The sequence below is a fragment of the Oratosquilla oratoria genome, chromosome 44, assembly GCF_046742065.1.
Source record: "Oratosquilla oratoria isolate Oo_2021 chromosome 44, ASM4674206v1, whole genome shotgun sequence".
Lineage (NCBI taxonomy): Eukaryota > Metazoa > Arthropoda > Malacostraca > Stomatopoda > Squillidae > Oratosquilla > Oratosquilla oratoria.
In genome coordinates, this window is record NC_134820.1 from 13022377 (window position 1) to 13042648 (window position 20272).

A 20272-nucleotide genomic window follows, 5' to 3' on the forward strand; every position below is an offset into this window, starting at 1 on the left:
CCCTTTCCACACTATTTTCGTTTCATTTGGTGAAGAGATACTTTTCTTTTACTATTTATGATTTCTGTTACAGAGTTCTTAACAACATGGTGTATTTCTGACATTAGCATTTTGTGTTTTATGTTGCAACGAAATTCTTCCTTTACGTGATTTCCATTTAACATTATTCGAAAAATTTTGCAGTCGAAATCTTAGTCGAACAAATACCGAAATTGTAAATTGAATAAAATGATCTTGTCTGCAAAGTATTTTCAAAATTATTTCATTACAATTGTCGTTTCTTGTTTTCATAAGGCGATTTCACTTCTCCAAAAACCCTTTCGTCGTCGTAGAATCCAGAAGAAATAATCAGAACACTAAATGGTACAAAAGCGACCATGCTCATAAGTTATTTGATGAAGACATCCTTAGAAAACGGTACTTACTCCAGAGACATATTGTGTTTACTGTATACCCAGATGTAGCGTGTGTTCAATTCCTTTCGTGCAGGATGGCAGTTAATTCTTTATTTTGGCTGTTGTATGAAAGCCATATTCATTCATCTCCGTAAATACACGCAGCAGCGAAGGCGCTAAGAACGTAGTAGGTGATATCAAAATGATCCGGTGATTCATGCACTCTATGCCATACCCCTTTTCATGACAATTACCGATCTTATTTCTATTACCAAGCGATTTCATTCGAATAGATAGGTGGGAACAGGGCGCATTAATGTGAAAACAACGAGGACCTCTGTAGACTTCGTTCTTAAATAAAAGGAAAGGGAATGTCGGTCTACTTATGTTGAAAGCGAGTTCACGATCAGCCTAGTTCCAGCTCTGAGTAGTTGTGTTTTAACTCTAAGACTATTTCCAGATGTTTATGAACCAAAAGAAATACGCCAGAAGGCACTAGTTGCGGTCAGAGACTTCATCTATGCCATGTCCTTCTGGGAAGCCAGGGCAAGTGACAGTCACTCCTTCAGGATCAAACCTGAAGGCTGGTTACTTACAAGGAGACGAATCCAAAGACGTGCGCTCGACAGTGACCCATGGACTTTGTTAGGGAAAAGAAGAAGAAAAAGGAGAGAGAGAGAGAGAATGAGAGAGAGAGAGAGAGAGAGAGAGAGAGAGAGAGAGAGAGAGAGAGAGAGAGAGAGAGAGAGAGAGAGAGAGAGAGAGAGAGAGAGAGAGAGAGAGGGGGGGGGGAAGCGAGGCTCGCTGTGCTATAGCCACTAGTGAAGCCAAGCGCACGGGTTCGAATCTAGCCTACGCCGCAGGGACTAGGGAGGACATAATCCACTTTGAGTTGTAGTCTCCAACTTCCAAAACCAAAGTCATTTTGTAATGCACCGCACCGCTATGCCCTGAATAAAGGATTTTGTGACGTGCAGCCGATTCATCATCATCATCACCATCATCATATGAACCAGTAGGGCATCAACTCGCGACAATCCGGAAGATTCATCCCCTCTGATCTGTAAGAGGCCAAGACCTTTTGCCTTCCAGCGCCGTGATGATGGTCTGCCCCTATGGCTACCGTTTCCGCTGTGTTGGGCAGCAGACGATTCCTATCAATTTGTGGCTGACGCTGAACCACAACACACAACCATTCAAGTTCTCCAGTTGTATAAAACAACAGATTTATGCACTGTGTCCGTGGGTTGAAGATTATAGGTTGGACTAGTAAGCAAATGTTCCTCCATTACGCGAAGAGAGAGTTGAGAGTGTCTGCACACCCGAACAATGCGGATAAACTTGGAAACATGAGCGTAGACAAACCACATGGTTCTGAATAATTGTTGTAGATGTCTGTGCGGACAAGTAGAGAGAAATGAACGCAGTCAGGCGCGCGCGCGCACGCACGCACACACACACACACACACACACACACACTTCATCGGATGGACGGCGTAGAGGACGTTCTGAAGAAAAAGTGAAAATTTCGTGGATCCCAAAGCAAAGGAAGTACCTATTGTATTTACAGGGGGGGATTGCTCGTGGTGTAGTGGGAGGGTGAGGAAAAGGGAGAAGGGGAGGGATAACTGAGGGAAATGGAAGGAAATGAGGAAGGAGAGGACTTGGTCCAGGCAGGCAGACGCCATGTAAACATAAGAGGGCCGGACCAATTTAGTGACGACGAAATGTCTAACAAAAATGTAAAGATTAGAAACATAGATATGAGGAGCACAATAGAAGGTGAGGATAATAATTTCCATGGATTTAATGAGGCGGGGGGGGGCGGATACCAACCTCCCCCGACTGGCAAGACTCGAAGAAAAACTTGAACAAATGACCGAACATTAGGAGAGTAGGTTCGGTAGAATGTCAAAAATGGCTGAAAGGGTTGAAAAATTGGAAGCACTAGAGAAGGCAAACAAAAACTTAACTAAGGAAATAGAAGTTAAAAGAAGTAAAAAGAGGAGAATGAAGAATTAAAGAGGAATAATAAAGAAAACAAAGAGGCCATAGCTAAAGAAGCTAAGGGTTGGAAGACAATCCAAGAAAACAGTAAATTTGCATTTACTGACATAATTAAACAGCAAATGAAAGAACAAACTGAAGACTCAGTTATTAAAGTGATGAGACAAAAGGAGAATATAGTAAGAGACTTAGCAGATAAAAAGAAATGTATAATTATATTAGGAATGGAAGAGAAACACAACCCAGATAGAACCACATGAATCAATGAGGAAAATGAAAAAGTAAGCAGATTACTAGAATTAGTTCAGGAAGATGAACCAGAAATCATGAAACAAATTGAAGAGAATTTTAGACTCGGAAAGTATAGTACAGATAAGACCAGACCAATTAAGATTAAATTCAGGTCACAAACGACGGCAGAGAACATCTTATCAAAAACAGGGAAACTAGCAGAAAGTGAACAATATAAAAAGGTATGGATAAAAAGGGAAATGAATAAAGAGGAAAGAGAGGAGGAAAAAATAAAAAGACAATAAGCTAAGGAAAAAAACGAGAACAGAACAGAGTCAGAAAAAGAGAAATTCTACTGGAGAGTAGTCAATATGAAAGTAAGGAAATTCGAAACACTAGAGAAAAACAAAAGGGAAACAGAGAATACAATGGAAGTGGCAGAAAACTAAGAGTGTCTTACACAAATATAGATGGATTAATTACAGGATTGAATGAGCTGAATGATTATCTGAGGGAAAAAGAACCGGACATAATGGGAATTGTAGAAACGAAATTAAAAGGTCCACTACCACCCAACAGTGTAGGACATGACGCATATAATTATTGGATTAGAAACAGAGAGACAAAACAAGGGGGTGGAGTTATGTTCCTGACTAAGAAGGATATAAACGTAAAGAGTGTCACATATGGAAAGAATACAGTAGAGATGATTATGATCGAAGGGGAAGACAGAGATAAGAAGAACAGAAAGTTTGTGATAAATTATGCGCCTCCAAAAACAGCCTCGTGGGAAGTGAGTGAACATAAAAGTATGTTAGAGGACACAAAGATAACATTAAATAAGATAATGGAAGATGGAGGAAGAATAGTTATGATGGGCGACTTTAATTGCAAAGAAGTCTGCTGGGAAGAGATGACAGTAAAGGGTGGAGACGGCTCATGGAAAAATGTTCTACTTGAGATGATTATTGAACATACAATGACGCAGTGGATACAGGAGAACACTAGGTATAGAAATGAAGAACCATCGAGACTAGACTTAATAATCACATCTGAACCTAGAATAGTGGAAAAGATTGAATATAAAACACCAATAAGTAAAAGTGACCACATATTGATTGAACTGGAACTAAATGAGGAAAAATACATGAAAAGAAATGAACAATATAGAAAAGGAAGATTGATGTATGAAAAAACAAACTTTGATAAAATAAGAGAATTCTTTCAAAAAGAAAACTGGGAAGGAATATACAAAGAAGAAACTACAGTGGAAGAGAAATGGAATATTTTGACAAAAAGGTATAAAAAAAGGAGTGGAAAGTATGTCCCAAGACAAAAACAAGAAAAAGAATATGTAAAGTGCTGGTACAACAAAATTTGTAGGGAGTTAAAAGACAAAAGAGATAAAGCTTGGACCAAATTTAAGAAAGACAGAAGACCTGAAAAATTGAATATACTTGTTATAGAAATGAATATGTACAAGCGTGCAGAGAGGAAAAGAGAAAATATGAAAAAGACGTCATAGAAAAATGTAAAGATCAACCAAAACTATTTTACAGGTTTGTAAACAGCAAACTGAAAAACAAACAAGATTTGGAGAAATTAAGACAAGGAGGAGTTGAATACACAGAGGAAATTGAAATGGCGGAAATTATGAACAAGCATTTTAAATCAGTGTTTACAAGGGAGAACATACAACCTGAAGAGATCGAATGGAAAGATGAAGTCCCTCCCATGAAAGAGATAGATGTAACAAAGAATGAAATATTGAAACACTTGAGTAATTTTGATGTCAGGAATGAACTGGCAGACAAAATACATAGCATAATAAACAGTTCCTTGAAAAAAGGAAAAGTCCCAGAAGATTGGAAAAGCAAATATAGTACCTATATACAAAGGGGGAAATAAAGAAGACTCTACCAACTACAGACCAGTCTCTCTAACAAGTACAATAGCAAAAATATGTGAAAGATTTGTCAAAAGTAGATGGGTAAAATATTTAGAAAAAAAAACAACAACATGCTAAATCCAAGGCAATTTGGATTCAGAGAAGGACGATCATGCGTCACCAATCTAATATGTTTCTATTCAAGGCTAATAGATATAATACAAGAAAGAGATGGATGGGCTGATTGTGCATTTCTAGACCTAAAAAAAAAACTTTTGACAAAGTACCACATAAGAAGTTGCTTAAGAAATTAGAAACTGAAGGAGGAATACAGGGCAAACTTCTTAAATGGATGGGAGACTTTTTGCAAGAAAGAAAAATGAGAGTAGTGATAAGAGACAAACACTCAAAATGGGATGAAGTAATAAGCGGTGTTCCACAAGGAACAGTTCTGGCCCCGATAATGTTTGCTATATATATTAATGATATGGATGACGGAATTGAAAGTTATATGAGCTTCTTTGCAGATGATGCAAAACTGTTAAAAAAAAAAGTGAACACGGAAGAAGATTGTGAGTCACTACAGAGTGATCTAAATAAAGTACAGGAATGGAGTAGGAAGTGGGAGATGGAGTTCAACACTAAAAAGTGTAGTATAATGGAATTTGGAAAAAGCAAAAACAGAATAACAGGATCATATAAATTGGGAGAAGGAATAAAAAAAGTAGAAAATGAGAGGGACCTGGGAGTCATTGTTATGAATAATATGTCACCTGAGAAACATATAAATAAGATTTTTGGAGAAACTTATAACTTAATAAGAACAATCAAAGTGGTATTTACATGTATCCATTACCACTTACTAACCATCACCCACCACGCACGTGATCCACATGCTTGCAACAGAGCGAGACTTCCTCTTGCTTACCTTGCGTTTCCCACGACATGCACACCTAACGCAGCACATTTGAAGAGAAACAAGATATAGGTGCCCAGTGTCACCAGACTAACGTATCATAAATCCTTTTATTATAACTGCCCTAGTGTATTAAGCATAAGCTAGCATATATATGTAATATACCAAACAATATCCACCAATTGTAGGACTGACCCTCTTACATAGAACAGACCCCATGCAATGAATAACAAGACTAACACCCTTGCTTGAAACCACTAACACTCCTATAAAATGTTTAACACCCATGTCAAAAGCAGAGCTGGGGTAGGTGAAGAACCTACTGCGAGAGGCTGGGTAGGTCACGAACCTACCGGCCAGAGGTCAGAGCTATTGTGCCCTAAGTCAATGCCTGGCACTTATTGTATTTAGCCCAAAGGGGCATTTGCATTTGTAGTTTAACCTGAATCTCTTGTTTGAATAAACAAAGAAAACTCCCGCTTTGGAGTCTATCTCGCCACATTAAGACGTAACCATATAACCTACCATAACGGTTACACTGGTGGCTCACGGTGGCCACAACTACGTACCATAACGGTTACATACATACCTGGATGAAGAAATGGTGAAGAAAATTCTAATCACTCTGATAAGACCAATATTGGAATATGCAGCAAAGATATGGTCACCAAGTACAAAAAAACGTATAAAAAAAAACTTGAAAGAATACAAAGGTCAATTACAAAATTGGCACCAACACTCTCAAAACTATCATATGAAGAGAGACTAGCAAAACTTGAGAGAGGAGATTTGATAGCTATTTACAGAATCATGAAAGGCATAGAAATTATTGATAGAGAGAATCTGATAAAATGGGATGATAGAAATACAAGAGGGCACGGAAAGAAAATAAAGAAAGACAGCTATAGAAGAGATTTAAAAAGGAACAGCTTTTCCTCACAGAGTAATAGACAGTTGGAACAAGTTAGATGAGAAAATGGTGTGTGCAAAAACAATACATAAATTAAAAAAAAGTTTAGATAAAATGAGATATGAAGACGGGACAGCACGAGCATAGCTCCCCTTCCCGTAAAATACAACTAGGTAAAATACACACTCGATGGCGCGGTTGGTAGAATTCCCGGCTGCCACTACGAAGGTCCGGGTTCGAACCCCGCCCAATGCTGAAATAATTTCAGTATCGCTGCGCTGTGAGTCGTTACTCCAACTCTCGTGGGCGGGAAGTTGTGTGTGTGCATGTAAGATCACAGTATTACCCATAGATCGGTCATATATGAGCTCTGAGCTATCTTCCGGGAGGGAAATAGCTGTCGATCACGAGTCCAACACGTGATCCAAGACCGTGGTGAATCTCACACACACACACACACACACACACACACACACACATATATATATATATATATATATATATATATATATATATATATATATATATATATATATACACACACACACAAGACTTCGTGTCTATTTATGGTTCTTTTAGACGTTCTTCGTGGCAAGATGGTTCCTGACGGGGCTCACGGTCAGAGTGACCCAGGATCGAGGGTGCTCGACTGCTGGATTCAATTATCATCATCACCATCATTATTATTATTATTAATCATTATCATCATCATCATAATTATTATTATTATCATTATTATTATTAGTAGTAGTAGTATAATCGTTATTATCATCGTTATTATTATTATTATTCACTTCCGGGGTTACATGGCATGCAACTTTGTAGCATATTTTTGTTCTTGACAGAGATTCACGTACTGCATGACTCAAGTCTTTTACGGCCACCGTGTATATAAGGATAGCGAGTTAATAAAAAAAAGTGCTCTTGCCTTATAAAAAAAATCGAGATTTTTGAAGATTTCATTTACTTAAACGTCCGAACGATACTCTTTTATTCTTTAACTAATCGATTTATTTGTTAAACTTTATCTGGTTATTCATTTATTTACTTATCTATTCATTTATTGATGTGATCATTTCCTATTCTGCAATCGACCTTGTCTTTTGTCGGCATGTGTTTCCATCATAACCTACCGGCAACAAGCCCTGCACGCCTTATTTGAGCAAATCTGTTCTCGACGATCAACTACCTGGACAGTTCCCCTCCCGGGACCGGCTTGGACAAAGTTGTGACACGATGATCAAGCTTCGTCACCTCAACCTCGAGCGATTGCGCCGAGGCACTTACAGACTTTACGTCTGCTTGCACTCGCTCCTCGCCTGTTGTACGAAAAGCGTTCCTCAACAGGATTCCAGTGAAAAGTCTCCTCGCCCCGCCCATGAAGTGCCCGTGGTGACCAACAACTCCAAAGTAAAGACGACACCAGATCCTAAACCAGCTAAGAGCCCACCAACAGACAAAGTAACGACGGCAAACCATTCGACAAAAGATAAACTAAATCCGTCGTCATATAAAACATGTGGGTCTCAATCAAGATCTTCAGGAACTTTTAAAGAGCCAACAAGCATACTTTTCGAGGATAATTACAGTATCAAGTGCTTCCTGGCTGATGGAGGCTTTGCACGGACGGTCCTCGCTTCCAGTAAGGCAACGGGTTCCATAAGTGTTGCCAAGATTCCCATCCAGAAGGATCAATGCACAAGCGATGTCTCCAATGAAATCGCGGCCCTTTCCACCCTCCACCATATCAACATAATCAAACTGGTGGACGTTGCAACCGACGTATACTGCAAAATCATCCTGACCGAATACTGTCCTGGTGGTACACTCTTAGCAGCCATGGAAAGGCACAACAAGTCGCCTTCTCTTGCATGGGGCAGTCGGATTCTTTCCTACTTCAGGCAGATCGTGTCCGCAGTGTCCTACATGCACTCACACCACTTTGTTCATCTTGATCTCAAACAAGAAAACGTCGTCCTCACCGCCGATTCAAAGGTCGTCAAAATCATCGACTTCGGCTTCTCGGCAAGAGTTTCAAACGTTTACCAGCGGCAGATCAAGAGTGTGCAAGGCTCACCTTGGTATATGGCTCCCGAAGTGCTGGACACAGCCCAACATCCATACGCCGGAGGAATGGCTGATGTTTGGGCTCTCGGGTCCCTTCTCTACGAACTCTGCATGGATCGTCTGCCATACTTCCACCCCACAACATTAAGGCTCAAAACGAAAGACCAAATGAGGTACTATCTGGCCTGCTGCAAGAAAGGGCGACCACTTCTCCAAGCCCTAAAGCCAGGAAGATTCCAAGACCATCACGAGAGGACTCTCTTAAAGGTTCTGTGGGGCATGCTGGACCCAAACCCAGACAGCAGAGCTACCATCTGGTGGGTAGAACAATTCATGTTCAAAGAGGACAAACGAAACAAGCACTGAGCAATTTTTCACAACACATCATCTGTCAAACATTAAATAGTAACGTTCTGTGACTGCATCCGAAAGACGGAAAGGGCCAATCTTCTTTTCTTTGAGCCTTACAGCAGTTAAAGGGTTCTCCCTCAGCTGAATAAAATCGCATGGCTACAGCCACAAAGACCTACGTATAAAGTAATACGTCTTTATGGTCTGCAACCGCTTCTGAAAAAAAAGACAATATCTTTCTGATTAAACCAAAAAAGCGCCCCTCCATTAAGATTTCCAGGCGGAAGACAGAAAAACTTCTTCTCTAATGAATAAAATCGTCACGTGTAACTGCACTATGATGTTTTTTTCCCTGCCATATAAGTTCATCATTTAAACCCTTAAGACGATCACCGGGCGAAATGCGCCTCGTGAGTTCGGTGGTGGGAACAACCCAGCCCAGCCAGGGATCCAACTCTGCCTTTTTCCAAAGTCAGGTTTCGGGCTTTCATTCATTCGGAACTGCCTTGTGTAGGCCTTATGGTCTCTCTTAGTCTCCTTCATTCTTATCTTATCTATTCATCTTTATATACATACTGTATAATGACTATAAATTACATTCATTTATATTCACAATAATAATACCTATAGTAATAATTATGAATACTAACACAATTAACAATATAATAACAATAAAAGTACCTGAATTCATACTTCTACACCATAGCAAATTTGCCTATTTTTAAATTCCTTATTAAAACAAATTGCAATAAACAGGAAAAAAAAATGAAAATGAAAGTTTAATACTCACGATAGCCAAAAATACAAAAAAGATTTTAGAAACCATCTCGAGTAATTACCTGAAAAAGAAAGAAAAAGGCATAACTATAAAATTACATGAATCTTGTACACATCAAAATGCAAACATTACATGTTAAATCAACTGTATAGCAGTGATATATATATATATATATATATATATATATATATATATATATATATATATATATATATATATCGATAGATTTTTTGAAAGAAGACTTGCAAGATATGCTGAGTGATCTGAACAAGGAAAGTCTCAAAGTAGGTTTAAAAATGTAATGTTCAACACGAAAGTTCATATTAAAGAGATTATAAACGATGAAAATGTTGAAGAGTTTAATTATTTAGGCCAGATGGTGCAAGTGACCAAAGATCATGATGAAATAAATAGGCGTATTACAATTGGTTGGAAAGTGTTTGGTAAGTATAATCAAATCCTGAAAGGCTCTTTACCTTTATGTTTGAAGCGTGAAGTTTACAATCAATGCCTTCTGCCAGCAATAATCTACGGGTGTGAGACTTGGAAAATGACGAAGGCGATGGAGACAAAGCTAAGCAATGCACAGAGAAGAATGGAGATATCAATGACGGAAATAACACTGAGAGACCGAACGAGAGCAAGTTGGGTGAGAGACCAGACTAGAGTGAAAGATATTGTGGAGGCAGTAAAAGAGGAAGTGGAATTGGACAGGTAAGTTAGTACAAATGACTGATGAGTGATGGAGCAAGTGTGTTACTGAGTGGACGCCATAAGATGGGAAGCGTAGAAGAGGGAGACCAGACAGAAGGTGGAGAGATGAGATTGAAAAGTTTGTAGGAGTGACATGGAAAAGGTTGGCACGGTTGTGTGAATCATGGAATGCTATGAAAGAGGCCTTTGTTCAGCAGTCGACTCAGGATGGCTGATTTGATTTATATATATATATATATATATATATATATATATATATATATATATATATATATATATATATATATATATATGCAAAGTAGACCAAATGGAAAAAGAAACATACGATGAAGAGCGCTTTCGTGTATTACATCTTCAGTGCGAAGATGTAATATACGAAAGCGCTCTGCTTCGTTAGTTTCTTTTTCCAAGTGGTCTACTTTGCATAAGTGAACACACGTACCCGCATTCTTACTAGCATATATACATACATACATACATATATATATATATATATATATATATATATATATATATATATAATGCTTACTTGGGTCTTCCTGGCCTCCCTCCCTTTCCCCCTCTTGCCCCATCCCGACTTTGCCCTTGACCCTGCAAAACTCCTCGAGGTCCTTCGTAACTCCAGCAACTCTTTACATCACTGCCCCCTCCTCCTCCTTCTTGTTGTTGGAAGTGAGTGACTGTAAACTTGTCTGAGGGTGGGTCACTCCCCTGTGTGACCTTATCTTACTCGGTTTACCGTGGGGTACGTACTTCCTCTCATCCAGTGGTTCTTAACCTTGTTAGAAATCTCTCATCCAGTGGTTCTTATCCTTGTTAGAAATCTCGCAAGTTTTATGCGTGCGTTCACCGAACCCTTCGTAATTGGAAAAAATCAAATATGATTTCTTCAAATCCATGGTATATATTTTATTAGTGCACAAAATGAACCATACATCAGTTGCACTTAAAATCAATGTTCAACGAACAAAACCAACAAAACATGTATTTCACACAAACACACACACCAAAACATAACACAATGTGTGCGTGTGCGTGCGTGCGTGTGTGTGTGTATTCACCTCGGATCTGCTGCAGTCTCTGTCGAGACAGCCAGACACCACCCTACGGCAGTGAGCTCAGAGCTCATTATTTGCCGATCTCTGGGTAGGTCTCTGTGTGTGTGTGTGCGTGTATCTTCCGCCGAACACGAGACTGGCGAAAGGTTCAATCTTACTTCTGGTGTCATAACAGCTGTTCCAATATCTATACTCTCCTTATGTTAAATTAAACTAATTGTGTGTGCCCTCTGCTCAATGGTGGACAGAGACTAGTCTAAATTTAATCATCTTCCAGTCACGCTATGCAGTTGCCCTCTGATCAGCAAAGCTTACAATCAGCTCCTTGAACCTTATTCCTGTAAGTACTACATGTGCGCGCCGTGAGCTCTGCCCAGCAGTTAATTAAAATCACCTCAATTTAACCCTCGTCCGATACACGAGCGCCTTGCTCAGGGAAAAGTAAGAATCACGTCAATCCCATATTTAACCTCGTTAAGTGGTTGCTCTCTTGTCCAGAAGGAAATTAAAAATGAATCGTGGTTTAACTGTATTCCAGCTGTGACCCCGTTCTGTGGGTTCCCCTCTCCCAAAACTTATTCTCTCGTTAGCGCCAACTCGACCCTCTTCCTCCTCTTGTCCTTGACCATTTCGCCATTCCTTGACCCAGTTGTACGTTATACGGACAAGTCCTCCCACGCCATTTTACTCGACAATGAGGAAGGTGCTCCTACCCCCCCCCCCACCTCTGCAGAGAGGAGGAGGATCTTATCTCGATTGAACCCAATATGGGTTGTTTACAAATGTCCTTGTTTTTCTACAGACGACTTTCACTGCCGCTGGAGTGGGACTTTAGCAAAGGGAAGAGGCTAACCTGATCTCGACCTAACTTTGTTCGGGCAACAGTTATTCGAAACATTTACAGTTCCTTCCTTCCTTCCTTCCTTCCTTGTTGTTGCCAAGACTTTTACTCGGCAATAGGCAGAGGTTAACCCACCCTTCAAAGGACGACAAGATTCGACTCCTTTTCGTCCTGCTGCCATCGCCACATGATATCATTCGTGGTAAATCGGATTAAAGCAGCCAGTGACGGTTCACCTGAACATCAGACACTTGCTCTCTAACACCTGAAGTAATATTAATTCACCTTCTTTCACTCCTCCTCTTCCTTTCCCTCCAGGCACTCCTCCAGTCTTCCGGCACTCTACCCTCTCTCCAGCAAACATTAAATAACCTCACCAGCCAGTCCACCATCACTGTACCTCCTTTTCTCAGACATTCTGCATGGCATCCATCCAGACCAGGTGCCTTACCTGCTTTCATCATCTTAACAACTGCCTTCACTTCTTCCTTCCTTATTTCTCCTCCATTTTCCTCACTCATCACTCTCATTTTCTTAGCATTTCCCACTGCACCTATCTTTCCCTCCCTATCCTCCTTCACATTTAGCAACTGCCTAAAATATTCTGCCCATCTTCCCCTTACTGCCTTCTCTTCCATTATCATCTCTCCATCTGCACCTTTTACCATTTCTTCTCTACTTGATTCGCCTCCTCTTCCTCTCTTAATTTCTTTCCAAAACATCTCTTTATTACTTTCAAAATTTTCTGTCATACTCTTACCCCATTTCACATCTGCTCTCCTCTTTGCCTCCTTTACCTTTTGCTTTACTTCTCTTTTCTTTTCTTTGTACCTCTCATATGACTCCCTCGTCCTATTTTGTAACCAATCTGTCAAAGCTCGCTTCTTCTCTTCTACAACCTTCTTTCTTTTCTCATCCCACCATTCACTACCCTTCCTTCTATTTCCTCCTGTCCTTCTTCTTCCACACACCATCTTTGCACACTTTGTGACTCCCTCCTTGAACCATCCCCATTCCTCCTCCACACCTAGCTCCACTCTATCCTTCACTCCCTCCCACTCCTCCTTCAGCTTCTCTTTGTACTCCTTCTCCTTTTCATTTAAAGAGTTCACTCTAAGCACCTCCCTACCTTTTGTCCCTTTCCTCTTTCTCCATCTATCCTCCACTCTCAACTTACCTTCCACCAAAAAAGGATCTGATATTCCCCACCCTCTCCCCTTAGCACATGTACATCCTTAACTCTTCCTATCATAATCCTATTTACCACTACATAGTCCATTAATGCTCCATCTACCACCTACAAATCTACCTAACCTAAAAACTTCTCTTTCTTCATGAATGCCTTTCTCACTACTTATTATTGTTTGCACTATTTTTTTACCTTCTTTTCTTACTAGTAAATGTTCCTCATGCCATTCCTTTTTCTTATCAAAGCTTCTCTAGGAATGTCCCCTGTGGGGCTATAAGGAGAAGGATGCCTGGTCCCAATCCCCGTCCCTTTTTTCTCGCCTCTTACGATCCTAGTGCAAATACTTGGTGGCAGTACTCTTTTACCCCCACCACAGGGTAGGTAGGCGAAAAAGGAAATGAATATTCAGAGAAATTGTACAGGACAGTAACAAGGGGTTGGGAGACAGCATAATGGAGGGACAGTTGTAGTATAAAAGTGTCATCATTTCTCTTTGAACAGAGTTTTCCTCTATCACAGACAAAATGATGTGTGGCTCTGGTCTGTAGGGGCGCCCCATATAGACCCTAAAGTATCAACTGCATGCTACTTTGCCACATTAACATGCAGCCAATACCCCACACGGGGAGGATAATGGAAGAGAAGGCAGTAAGGGGAAGATGGGCACAATATTTTAGGGAGTTGCTAAATGTGAAGGAGGATAGGGAGGGAAAGATAGTTGCAGTGGGAAATGCTAAGAAAATGAGAGTGATGAGTGAGGAAAATGGAGGAGAAATAAGGATGGATGAAGTGAAAGCAGTTGTTAAGATGATGAAAGCAAGTAAGGCACCTGGTCTGGATGGATGCCATACAGAATGTCTAAAAAAAAAGGAGGTACAGTGATGGTGGACTGGCTGGTGAGGTTATCTAATGTTTGCTGGAGAGAGGGTAGAGTGCCGGGGGACTGGAGGAGTGCCTGTATAGTTCCACTTTACAAGGGAAAAGGGGACAAGTGTCAATGTAGTAGTTTCAGAGGGATTAGCTTGTTAAGTGTAGTTGGAAAGGCTTATGGGAGGACCTTGATTGAGAGGATTAGGAGAGGAACAGAGGGAGTAATTGGTGAGGAACAGTGTGGATTTAGGACGGGTAGAGGTTGTGTACATCAGATTTTTGTGGTAAGACAGATATGTGAGAAAGCTATAGGAAAGGGGAAGGATGTTTTTTGGGCCTTTATGGATCTGGAAAAGGCTTACGACAGGGTAGACAAGAAGGCATTGTGGGAGGTTTTGCGGATATACGGGATAGGAGGAAAGCTTCTAAGAGCTGTCAAGAGTAGTAGAGCATGTGTCAGGATTAGAAATGGAGAGAGTGAGTGGTTGGAGGTACAGGTGGGACTTCATCAGGAATGCATTATGTCGCCCTGGCTCTTCAACTTGTACATGGATGGGGTGGTGTGAGAGGTAAATGCAAGGTGTGGTGGGTCAGGGATTGGAGATGGTTAAAGATAATTGAGAAAAGTGGGAGGTGATTAAGCTGTTGTTTGTGGACGACACTGCGCTTGTGGCAGGATTGGAGGAGGGATTGGGGAAGTTGGTGACAAAGTTCGGGAGTGTGTGTGAAGGAGAGCTGAAGATAAATGTGGGTAAAAGTAAGGTGATGAGATGTACATGGGGTGAAAGTGGCAGCAGACTGGAAATAAGCACAAAGGGAGAGCGACTGGAGGAAGTGGATAGTTTTAGATACTTGGGTGCAAATGTGGCAGGAAAAGGTGGAGTGGAGGTGGAGGTACAATGTAGATTGAGAGAAGCGAGTAAATGCCTTGGTGGATCAAAAAGTGTAATGAGGAATAGACATTTGGGAACGGATGCTAAAAGGAGATTGTATGAAGGAGTGATTGTGCCAACAGCACTGTATGTAGCAGAAACATGGAACATAAGAGAGAAGGAGTGTGAATGTGTTTGAAATGAGGTGTCTGAGATGTATGATGGCGGTTACTAGGCTAGATAGAGTGAGAAATGAGGAGGTGAGGAGAACAGGAGTGGAAAAGAAGTTGGGAGATAGGGTTGATGAAAGAGTATTAGGATGGTTTGGACACATGGAAAGAATGAGTGAAGAAAGACTAGTAAAAGAGGTATGGAAGGCAGATGTGGAGGGAGTGAACATGAGGGGACGTTCTAGGATGTGATGGATGGATGGGGTGAAGGGGGCTTTGGGGAAGAGAGGAATGTCTGTTGAGGAAGGACGGGAGAGGACAGAAGAAAAGGGTGAATGGAGAATGGTTGTATATGGATGATGTTGTGATGCATGAGGTGGAATGGGTGGGGGGATGAAGGGTCACCTCAGCTCAGTCTGCTCGTGACCTCAGCTAGAGAGCTCGTTTTTCTGCACAGACACCAACTAGCGAATACCTGTCAAATTTATATCTCCGAAAGTGTTAAGTGATTGTGTTGTGTTTTTTGTAATTGTATATGTATAGCGCTATACAGTTACAGATATAAGATAAACTGTAGTGTTCTATTTAAATTCAAAACAGTTTTCTGTTACTGTACTCCAAAGGCACGAGAAATAGTGTAAGATAAGCAGAGTAAGCTTCGTGTATTTAGTTTATTAGAGAACGTTTTGTTACTGTTTTTTGTTGTCGTTGATTTGTATTTTCTCTTTGCCGTTTTTATTGGTAAAGGAGGAGCGAAATGGCTTGTGAAGGTTGCGTGAACCTAGAGGTTCGGCTCAGGATGTGTGAGGAGGAAATTCGTCTTCTCAGGAGTGCGCTCCGTGAGAAGAGTGAAACCCCCCCCCCCAAAAAAAAAAAAAAAAAAAAAAAAAAAAAAAAACACCCAAAGAGCGTTGCACTTCTTCACCTACTGTCACTGCCGTGAGCGAGTGGCGCTCCGTGGGGTCCCGTTTGTCGAGCCCGCGTTCGGTGGACGTGTGCCCTGTGGAGCAACCGCTGGCTCTAGCTAATCGTTTTGCTCTACTGGAGGATGAAGTGGCTGAAAACCAGGAGTTCTTGGTGGTGGGGGACTCCATGGTGCGAGGCTATGACGACATCCTGCAGCGGAAGACAAAGCGACGTTGCAAGCTTGTATGTCAACCGGGCCGTGGGATCGCCGACTGTACCCAGTCCATCAGGGAGCAAGGACGGAAGAACACGGTTACGATTGTTCATACGGGTAGTAACGATGTAGGTAGGGTGAGATCAGAGGAACTTGTTCGGAATTACAAGGTCCTCCTTCAGGAGATGAAGGAACGTGGGAGTCGTCACGTAGTCTGTGGGATCCTCCCGAGGATCTACGCAGGCTCGTGTTGGAACAGTAGAGCCATAGGGATCAATGATAGGATATCGCACTTGTGCACACAATTGGGATACCACTTTCTTGATCCTTGGTATCTCTTTTCTAGGCGCCATGACCTTTACGCTTCTGATGGGATCCACCTTACCCGCAGAGGCAAAGATCTTCTTACAAACCTCATTGTGAGAGTTTGTAATGAGCTAGCTCCTTTTTTAGGGTACAGGCCCAAAGGGAAGGGCAAATACAATGTGCATGGGAAAATAGTGTAGAGTATAGCATTAATGTACAACAATGTGCCAGTATAGGACAAAATATAATTTTAGGATATAATGTCGGTACAGGACGAAATCTTACATTAGGATGTAATGTCATAGGACAAAATGTCGCAATGGGATGTAATGACAGTGGAGGACAAAAGATCACGATGGGAAGTAATGATAGTGGAGGACAAAATATCACGATAGGATGTAATGATAATGGAGGAGAAAATGTCACAGTACGATATAATGTCAGTGGAGGACAAAATACAATTTTAGGAAGGGATACCGGATGGAATGTCAATAAAGGCCAAAATATCAGTGTAGTGTATAACATTAATGTAAAACAATGTGCCAGTATAGGACAAAATATAGTTTTAGGATATAATGTCGGTAGAGGACGAAATGTTACAGGATGTAATGTCATGGGACAAAATGTCGCAATGGGATGTAATGACAGTGGAGGACAAAAGATCACGATGGGAAGTAATGATAGTGGACAAAATATCACGATAGGATGTAATGATAATGGAGGAGAAAATGTCACGGTAGGATATAATGTCACTGGAGGACAAAATATCATTTTAGGAAGGGATGCCGGACATAATGTCAATGAACGACGGGAGGCCGGTGTAGCCGGTTCAAGTGAATCCCCGTTTCAAAAGACTCCCGCACTCAGATCAACCTAGGTTCAGATGATTCCCCGTCACTTGAAACTAGTTTCAGACGACTCCCCACCCGTTTGAAATGACTCCACATTCGAATGAACCTAGTTTGAGATGACTCCCCATTCGAATGAACCTAGTTTGAGATGACTCCCCATTCGAATGAACCTAGATTGAAATGACTACACATTCGTTATTGCTGTAATGGACTTTAATACTGAAATGGACGAGGTGGAAGAGTTTCTGCGGTAAAAAAATTATCCAGTGCATGTTGGAAACAACAAGGGAAAAAAAGCTAATTTTCGAAGGAAGTGTCAGGCATTCACAATCCAAGACGACTGTCTGAAGTATGTTCATAAACCGAATAGGAAAGATATAGTATTGTGATTGTTTATTTTTGTGATTGCAGAAGTTCGCTTCCTTCGGGTGATTAAGGATCGCCAATACCAGCTTGACATTGTACTGGCTAGTCACCGAGGATCTGGTTACAGCGACGAATCTGTTGCCTTGGGAGGACACGTGGGCAGAGAAAAAGTCGTCGATCGTATAATGCAAAGATATTGGTGGCGCAAAGTTGTATCTGACGTAAATGAAACTATCAAAACTTGCTTGCGGTGCCAAAAATCCAGCACAGTATTCAAGAAAATTAACTTGAAACTGCACAGTATCCCAATTAAGCCTCAAATTATGCACCAAATTGGAATAGACCTATGTTCCTTAACAAAGTGAGTTTGGTTTTATAAAAACATATAAATGTGATATTCTATTTTAGCATCATCATCATCATAATAGTAATAATAATAATAATAATAATAATAATAAGAAGAAGAAGAAGAAGAAGAAAAAGGAACTTGCATAAACGTATATGATTTACAATGGTGATTTTTCTCAGGTCCTCCAATGGTCATGTCGCCATTGTGATGGCTGTTTGTTATTTTTCTAAATGGATAGAGGCTCGCCCTTTAAGAACAAAGGGAGCTGTTGAAGTGGCGACAAGGTGCTGCGCTACAACCTACGCAGAGCAGATAGAAAAGGAGGCAAACAAACTGATCCATGGGATGGTCCCTATGAGGTGGTTCAAGTTTGTGAAAAGGGACTGTACTATCTCATTAATGTATCCACGAATATCCCCCTTAAAAATAAAGTGAATGAATGCAACCTGAAGCCCTTCTACGAACGTGCTCCAGAAGTTTTAGCACCAAGTTCTTCATCAGACCCACCATCTCCAACTTCTCTGTCAGAGCCATCTCCAATTGTCCAGATCATACGGGTTCAGCAACAGGAGATTATCTACAAATTTAATCCAATAACAGTTGCAACACAGCGACCAATCTGCAACAACTCTGGTGGATGTCTGATATTTAAGAAAAAAATCTGGTCCCTCTGGAAAAATATATAAGACTTTCAAAAACACAAGTGAACCCCTTGCTGTCAAAGTAATTAAAGGTGATGGAAATTGTTTTTTTTTCGTCCCATGACATTCGCTATCACTGGAGAAGACGACCAACATCCTGTTGTCAGAAGCTTGAAATGCGATTTCCTTTCCACCAGTGAAAACATCAAAGTTGATTCAATGCGTAAGGATAAAGTGTGGGGAACAACTACAGAGATTATTGCAGCAGCCAACATGTTTCAAGTAAATGTATGTGTTTGGGCAAATTTTGAATCTATTCACACATGGCATATACATAGGCCAAAAGGTAGTAAAATCCTAAAGGATTCAGTGTACCTTGAGAATAACGCAGGCAACCATTTCAATGTAGTTATCCCTGTGTAGTGTAATTTGTAATAAGTAATAAATAGGTCATAATAAATAGGTTATTGTAATTCAAGAAAAAAAGGGAATCATGTATAGTGTAATTAGTAGTTTTGTTTTTGTTTTTTGTTTTTTGTATGGGGGGAGCAACCTTAATAAAAAAAAAATCAAGCATCCAATAATGGGAGTCATTTCAACCTGATGGGGAGTAATTTGAAACCAGTTTCAGTTAACTGGGGAGTGTTGTCAATCTAGTTTCATTTAACTGGGGAGTGTTGTCAATCTAGTTTCATTTCACTGGGGAGTGTTGTCAATCTAGTTTCATTTAACTGGGGAGTATTTTCAAACTAGGTTCAGGAGACTCCGGGAGTCATGTTTTGGGGGAGTGTCCTCAAACGTCTACACCGGCGTGAATCACGGTGACGTAGGGGGACAAAATGTACAAAAGAGATCGGATGACCGTGATCGACCAGATGACCGTGATGGGAGGAAATGTTAATTTTGATGGGAGAAATGTTAATGAGGCATTGAATCTCAATGAAGGACCAAATAATAATATACAGCAAGGAACAAATAAAAAAAATGATAATGTAAGACATGATATTGAAACTCAAAATGTGTCAAAAAGAAATAATCACCAGTTTCTTAAGGCCATGTACTTTAATGCTCATAGTATCAGGAACAAATTTCAAGAAATACAGGCGTATGTCAAGAGCGAAAATCTCGATATGATAGTAATAACTGAGACATGGTTAAATGGTACAGAGTTCGAAGCTGAATTTAATATTGCGGGATTTAAACACTTTCATCAGGATAGAAACCACAAGAAAGGTGGGGGTGTTCTGTTGTACGTTAAAAACAATGTTCACGCTTGTATTTTACAGAAAGTGAAACAGGATGCATACGATAGTTTGTGGGTTGAGTTAACCCAAACAAATGGACAAAATATGAATATAGGTGTAATATATAGGCCAAAGACA

General features: G+C 40.5%; 1 pseudogene; it reads left to right on the forward strand.

The window, feature by feature from the left end:
* The first annotated feature begins 7583 nt into the window (after positions 1 to 7583).
* On the forward strand, positions 7584 to 19313 carry LOC143022280 (uncharacterized; annotated as a pseudogene).
* Positions 19314 to 20272: the final 959 nt, after the last annotated feature.